Source organism: Eptatretus burgeri, chromosome 3 (assembly GCF_056783735.1).
Source record: "Eptatretus burgeri isolate ZD-2024b chromosome 3, Ebu_testis_v1, whole genome shotgun sequence".
Lineage (NCBI taxonomy): Eukaryota > Metazoa > Chordata > Myxini > Myxiniformes > Myxinidae > Eptatretus > Eptatretus burgeri.
The window spans coordinates 67,718,297-67,726,374 of NC_140963.1; the positions used below are offsets into that span (position 1 = coordinate 67,718,297).

At 42.4% G+C, this 8,078-nt stretch overlaps 1 protein-coding gene across 1 annotated transcript in view; it reads left to right on the plus strand.

The window, feature by feature from the left end:
- Positions 1-8,078, plus strand: part of LOC147030114 (mitochondrial potassium channel ATP-binding subunit-like) — a 128,181-nt gene that overhangs the window by 93,389 nt on the left and 26,714 nt on the right. The window lies entirely within an intron of this gene.

Consider the following 8,078-nt stretch of genomic DNA (forward strand, 5'->3'; position numbering starts at 1 on the left):
CCCATCTACCCATCAACACTCCAACTCCCTTTCTGTTTATTTTGACAGCCCCACTACTTGCCTGCCTTTTTCAAAATCTCACAAATATTTGCTAAACTCTCCTAAGGTATGCCTGCCATATGCTGTGCTCGTTGCTCTTGGTAGAATTATTTTGTTTCAGTCTTCATGTCTCGTGACGCTGAGAAACACTTATTTGATGGGATCCACTGGAGCGTTAAAAGCACCAACAATTTCATCAGCAAAGAGGGATCCTGTCATGAACAGCAGCTGCTGCAGTCCCCATTACACAGAACAATGTGGACTGCTCTAAATTCCCTATACATTCAAATAGAATCATCGAAAGCTAACATTGGATTAAATTTGATCATCTTCTTCTCCCACCCCTTGTCACCAACACAACTTCCTGAGATGAAATTAACATCACGAGAGTGCTGTGTTGCATATTGTCTCCTTACATTTGTTGAATGATGTATCAATAAAACTGCAAAAATCTTGGAGCAGAAAACACAAAAGTGTACAGCTAACTCAGGTTTTTACAAAACAAAAAAAGAGGCTTAGGGAGTCCAAAGTTTCACCTGCAGGGTGGCCTTCATCAAGGAAGACTGAAGGCCTTGTATATTCAAATATATAATGCTGTTCTGTAGTGGTGGACCAATACCAGAAAAGCAATCTCATTATGCTTTTACAGGTTTGATTGGATGAAGTTTTGGGAGGGGGCTCAGGATTGGGGGAGGGGAGTTGTACGAAGTGCATGGACAGAAAATTGTGTGGTAGAAGTCAATGGGTACGATGTATGTATTTGTGTGTGTGTGTGTGTGTATATATATATATATATATATATATATATATATATATATATATATATATATATATATATATATATATATATATATATATATATATATATATATATATATATATATATATATGCCTGGTGTTGGCGCAGTGGTTAGGCCAGCGGCTTGGGATCCAAAAGGTCCTGAGTTCAAGCCCCGTTGGGCCACTGAATTAATACACCAGGGGGTTGACTCAGCCTGTCATCCTTCCGAGGTCGGTGAAATGATAGGTGTACCATGTCCCTGTGTCGTAAGAGGCGACCAGGGTTGCGTCAGGAAGGGCATCCGGCGTAAAACATGTGCCAAATCACTATGCGGATCATACGGATGATCCGCTGTGGTGATTCCCCTAACGGGAGCAGTTGAAAGAAGAAGAAGATATATATATATATATATATATATATATATATATATATATATATATATATATATATATATATGTATATATATATGTATATATATATATATATATATATATATATATATATATATATATATATATATATGTATATATATATATATGTATATATATATATGTATATATATATATATATGTATATATATATATATATATATATATATATATGTATATATATATATATATATATATATATATATATATATATATATATATATATATATATATATATATATGTATATATATATATATATATATGTATATGTACACATGTTCATAACTCATGCACATGGCCTGAAGCGGTGTGCATGAGTATTCTGTCCAAAAATGGAAGAACACAGTATATCCATTTTAAGCCTGGTGTTGGCTTAGTGGTTAGGGTGGCGGCTTGGGATCCCAGGGTCCTGAGTTCAAGCCCCATTGGCTGCTGAATTAACACCAGGGGGTTGACTCAGCCTATCATCCTTCCGAGGTCGGCGAAATGAGTACCAGTGTACTGGTCCCGGTGTATGCCCCGGTTAGAATAGGTGTACCATATCCCTGTGTGTCGTAAGAGGCGACCAGGGTTGGCGTCAGGAAGGGCATCCGGCCATAAAACATTGCCTCAAGAAAAGCCCAACCCCTGCACAGCAGGGAAAAATGGCTGTAAAACGGTCATTATTTTATTTTTACAGTATATCCATTTTGGTCAAATTTCAGCTTTTACATGAAATCGCATCCACAGGATCTTCTCTATCTCTCCATATAAGTCATTGCTCTGAGACGTGTAGTTCCCCAGATAGGTGAACTCAATAACACAGTAACTCCGCATGAGGTAGGCATTGAACAAACAAAACACATTATCTCAAAATCGTGAGATTGGAATACTCTGTTCTTCCATTTTTGGGCAGTATTGCAATGATCCCATCTGTTTGTCAACAGAATAACTGGACAAGGAGGGTAGCTAGAAATGTTAAATTTGGCACAGAGCTTCATATTGTGAAGGTCTTGGACTAATTCAATATGAGCTCACAAGGAAAGATATAAAATGGAATTTAGTCCAGCACTCTATTTATTCACAGTGCAGCCACAGTGGGTATTATGATAATCATGTCTGCATGTATAATGTGAAGTTCTGTGCCAAATTTGGCAATGGTAGCTGCTCATATTGTCAAGTTATTCTTCCGACAAATGCACACGCTAGTTGATCGCATTTCTCACATGCTGAGCAGAGACTGTAGGCACATTTAAAGAGTAAGAAGGCACAAAGAACTGACGAGACTCTCGGTGAGAGGGAAAGGCAACTCGTAGGCCAGCAATCTCTATTCAGATCAACAGAAGCGATAACTAAGGAGCAGAAACAGCTGACACTCACCAGGGGTAGAAAACCAGTCAGAATCCAGAGTAAATTAGATTGTCGAGCAAAAATTGATATATATTTTTTTAAATTACCAACAAAGATGCACAAATATTTTTTTTAAAAAACCCAACGTAACCAATGTCTCCCCATGTTTGGGAGAGGTAGGGGTAGGGGGGCCAAATTCATTTTGTGCTCACGATTGTCCATCAACATCAAGATCCAAAATAGGATATTATAATACTCCATTAAAAACTAAAACCTCAAGTTGGAATAGAGAATGAATAGAATGCAAGAAATTTGCTATCTTTACATATTGGGAACATGCATGCAGAGTTGGTATTTTTTCCAAAAAAAATTGTTATTGGACATCAAATCAAAAGACAACCATGACTTCTTTAAAGAGAAGCATAACAGTGTGGATCTGCACCTCCTTCGAGTGCATTCCAGTTGTACTCGTATTTCATAAAATTAGATTACATTTTAGTGTAGTTTTTCAGTTATCCCAATGGGCATGTCAAACATAGTGCTGTGACTTTATTTTTCACATCACAACGTGACCAGTTCCGGAATTTGATACTGGTTGTTATCTGGGTGACCTTCTACAAACTAAAACCATGAAATGCAATTGGCAATAATCTCACCCAAATCCCTCCCTTGTCGTGACAAAATTATGCCGTACTCGGATCACAGCATAATATTAATTTTCCTCCAGGGGCTGTCGATGAGTTTCTTATAGAATTGCTGGGATAATTCCTCATGTCTGGGTTTTCTGAAATGACAGATATGCTAATCTCTTTTCCAATGTGTTTCACTGCTTTGAGCCTCTCGAATGTCGGTGCTACAAATGGTATCACTGGCACAAAACCCCACCCAAATACAACATGCAAAAATGTTGTATGAAAGGTTTAAATTACTATCTGTAACCTCGCTGCAACTTATCCACATTATTGTTGTACAATTGTTGTGGAAATTACTTCTCGAGGTTAACATTGCTTAGCACAGTTTAGTGATTCCCATGGTAAATGTAATAGAGTAGGTGTGAGGTAATTAATCATGATAATAGATATGTATCACTTTATGTCAAGACAGACGATGTCCACCCTCCCTAATGTATGCGTCTTAAAAACCGCTGACCCTTTGAGCCTTTATTTGATGTACTGTTGTGGGGCCGGGTTTCGGTGGCGAGCACGACCTCGAGGGGGAGCAGTGGAGTCGGCTCCACCGAACACACCAGAATTTAGGTCGTGACCCTCCGATAAGTTCGGAAAGCACGGGTCCCTTTTCGCCAATAATTTGACCGCGTGGGGTAGGGTTAATTGCCAACTTCAATATACCTAAGTACCCACGCAGCAAAGCTTACCGGGGAATTCACACCCTCGACAGGCCTCGAGTGGAACGAGCCGTTACCGTGCTCGAATCGTGTGTAACCCGAGCGGATGGTTACCGAGGCCTGTCAGGCCAAATTAACAATTTACTGCTTCGCTATTTCCCAACACGCACCATGCTAAGCCAATGAAAGAAACACAGAAACGAGCTGGTACATTCAACAAAAGGGATATTTATTTATAACAATAATCGGGGAGGGGAACACAGAGCAGAGTTATCACGAATAAAGAAGGGTATCAAATATACAAGCAATTCCTGAAACAATTCTACTTAGAGACAGGGCCCACGGACACACACACGCACACACAAATACCCAGAAAGAGATGGACCTCGAGGTCTTTATTGCCCCTTCAGCTCGGAGGGAAGACGAGCTGAGGGAAGAGAACGTGCTGGCTACCTGGCCGCGTTTGCGTGGCTCGACGACCGCACCTTCCCGGAGCATCAGTCGCCAAAGAACGGACCAAGGCAGCCGAACCCAGAGGAGGAGAGACGAGGTGATCTCCCATGATGAGGTGGTCGACCGCTTGTAGTAATGCGCCAGATGAGATGCCTCGGATGCATGCAATGCAGTCAGCCGCAGACCCTGACAGAAGCGGGACGCTCGAGCAGACAGGACACGATCTTCAATCAATTCCGTCACTTTCTCTGGGTGGGTCTGCTCCCCCGTCGCCTGCTCTCATTGGGCGGATGGCGTGTCGCGGCTCTGCCTTATTGCAAAGGACCGCCCCGGCTCTGGTCTGCTCATCACCCATTGGGCGGAAAATGACGTATACCCTTATTTGGTGCACAGCCAGAGCGAAACGCTCTGTGCCCATATTTGGTCCAAGCCAGATCAAAACGCTTCATGACCATATTTGGTGCGAAATCCACACCGCCTGGGTCATGGAATTCAGCACATGCCCACATGCCGGCGAGCGCGCGAAGAGCGTGGACAATGCCTCGAGCAGAGGGTTGTTGTTGTTGTTGTTGTTGGTGATGTAAAAATCCTAACTATAAAATAATTCACAGCGCACATACAATTAATCACCCATTAAACCTAGGACGGGACCCTACCTAGAAACACATACTTACTGATATAACTGATCTATAAGGACTCTGGCTGTTGTGTGCGATGGGTTCCAGATTCGTAACAGTACTACCCTCTGTAATCTGTCGTATGTTCCATTAAGTGTGCTGACATGCCTTTCGTCACAAATTTGGGCAGGAAACAAAAGACGGCCACGCCGATCACCAGCAGCCTCATTTGGTGTGAGCGGGGAAGAGGTTGCCCACCCACAGACTGGGCCACAGGCTAATAGTGACAGAGAGGGGAGGGGTTAAGTGCATCACTCCAGCAGCAGGTGGGGGGAAACCATATAAAAAGGAGGCCCAGTACGGGGGGGGGGGAAGAGACACTAGCCTGGGACCTTGCTGCGAGGACCTGCGTGGGAGCTTTCCCTTGTAGACGACGTCCCTCCAAGCACTGTGCTCCGCCATGCCCTGCCCATCTCTCTCCTCTCAGGCCGGACTGGAACTGCATCAAGGCCAGGGACTGTTCCTGCTCATACCTCCTCAAGGTCCTGCGGTGTCCTGCCAGGCATAGCCCAGTATTTCTGTCTTGTCGATCCCTTGCTGTTGTCTATCTTGTGTGGGATGATTGAAGGCCTATAAGGATTAGGATAATTAAGGCATCTTCCATTCATCGTTGGTTTTGTGGGCGCAAGTATTTGGTTGATGGTAATGGGTTTATTATTGATTAATTATTAGCTCACATGGAATGTAGTTCTGGGGAGCTTATGGGATGGTGCATCATCCGGCAGTCTTTCCATCCGTCCATAAACACTTGCAACTTCTCCAAAACCACACAGATGATTTTCATGAAACTTGACCACAACATTCATCACCACGTATGTACCAAAGTTATTTCACGGCATTAAAAAATCGGGCCCAAAGGGGATCTATGGAGAGTTACCTCACAAGATAGGTTGCTGGTTGCTGAGAAAATGCTTTTTTAAAATGCAGACACGTACGCATGAACGTATGGCACACGGATGTGACAGATTGCTTAACCCCGCTTTTCACTACGAGAGCGCAGGGTAAAAATCGGAGTCTGAGGGGGTCTACGGAGGGGTTTTACCGGTGGCGGGGGGGTTTGCCCTCCAAAATATGTATTTGCTTTCTTCTCAGAAACTGCACACACAATTCCGATCAATTTTGACCACAACCTTCATCACCTGTGATGTACCAAAGTTTGTTCACGACATTAAAAAATAAATAATAATATAAATAAATAAATTTAAAAATCGGGCCATACCATTGGTTCGTCTGCACATTTTGCTGATTCCGTCCCATGTTGAATTCCTCCTCAGTATCATTATTCTACCAGGTGAGCGGCGAGACATGTTGCTCCTATTTTTACCTCCGCCACCGAAGGTTTTCACCCCTTTCTGTCTGTTTGTCTGTTTGTGTACAGGGTATCTCAAAATGTTGTTGATGAATTCGGATGACATTTTGTGGACAGGTTTGGTGTGTAACAAGGACAAACTGATTAGATTTTGGTGAAGATCCGGATCCAGATCCAACTACTATAATTTTTTAAGTGATTCTTCACCATTAAGAGATGGGGCAAAACTAATATAAACCACAATATCTCAAAAAGTTGAGGACGGATTCGGATGAAACTTGCTGGACAGGTTGGGTGTGTGACCACGGCGAATTGTTTCGATTTTGGGGAAGATCCGAGTCCGCATCTGACTACTCGAATTTTTAAAGTGATTCTTCACGATTGAGAGATTGGGCTCAAAAACGATACATAGCACGATATCTCAAAAATATATTGGGTTTCTGGGCCCAATATGTTCTTGTGGATCAGGCATTCCAGGGCGGCGGTATGCACTCTACCGAGTGCCCTTCTAGTTATAGCGCGGTGACATCGTGCTGTTATATAATTGGCTATTCTGTCCTGTGTCTTCTGTCACGTCTTCTGTCACACTTATGGCCTTGTACGTCCCTTTGATCTGAGGGCTATAAATAGAAATTTGTCCAACGTCACAACTCTTCCCACTTATGGCCTTGTATGGCATGCTAATTCACTGTGTCGACATTTAAATTTTATAACTGCAAAATTGTTTCATCATTCTTAACCTAGACTTTTACTGTCCCCAGCCAGATGATATCAAAGTATTCGCTTCTTGTTATTGATTGTTATTGCTTCTTCTTGTATTCCCCTCTCCTGTGTGCCGAGGATATTAAATATACCTCGTCTCAGGGTGAATTTGAACTTGTCATCTTTCAAGCAATTAGGCAACGTCTACTTCAGCACTAATTGGTTATAGGTGATCGCCCCATAAAAAGACCATGCCGTGTGCCTCACTGGCTCTGCTCAGCCGGTTTTGAACCATCAAGCTCCATCAGGTACTGGAGCTGAATAAAATTAACAATCAGGATCCGGCTCAGGGCAATTGAACCAGTTGTCTGTTGTGACCGTTGTTGATGCGGTCCGCCGGGACTCGCACCAGGACACAAATGAACCGCATGGCTACTGCAATAGTATAATAGCATTGTTGTCCATACACTTTTTAAACTAAACTAAACTACACCAATAAAATCTGATTTACATTTGAGTTGTATCCATAAGGAAATTTAAGTCCAAACCCACTCGCATAAGTATGTCACATTGATGTGAATATAAATTTATATTGCCTTTTTATCCCCCGCCGCGTGGCGGGAAGGGGGATATTGTTGTCACCCGGGTCGTCCGTCCGGCTGGCTGGGCGTCAACATTTATAGCTGTGAGTACGATAACTCATAAACTGTTCGCCATATCAATTTGAAAATTGGGTCACACATGTACCACCTGAAAAGGAAGAACCCTATTGATTTTGGGCGTGGCCGGATCCAAGATGGTCGACTGTGGCGGCCATCTTGAAAAAAATGTTTTTTTGTAATAAATGGAAAAACGCTTATCTGATTTCAATTATTTTTCAATGGCGGGGGATTCCCCATCTCTGATGGTATATTTTCTCCTCCTTTTTGTTTTCTCCACCTTGTTCTTCTTTTCCTCATTCTTATTTTTCTCCTTATAGTGAAACCAGTTCCTTATGAGGGACTTCAATGCAAG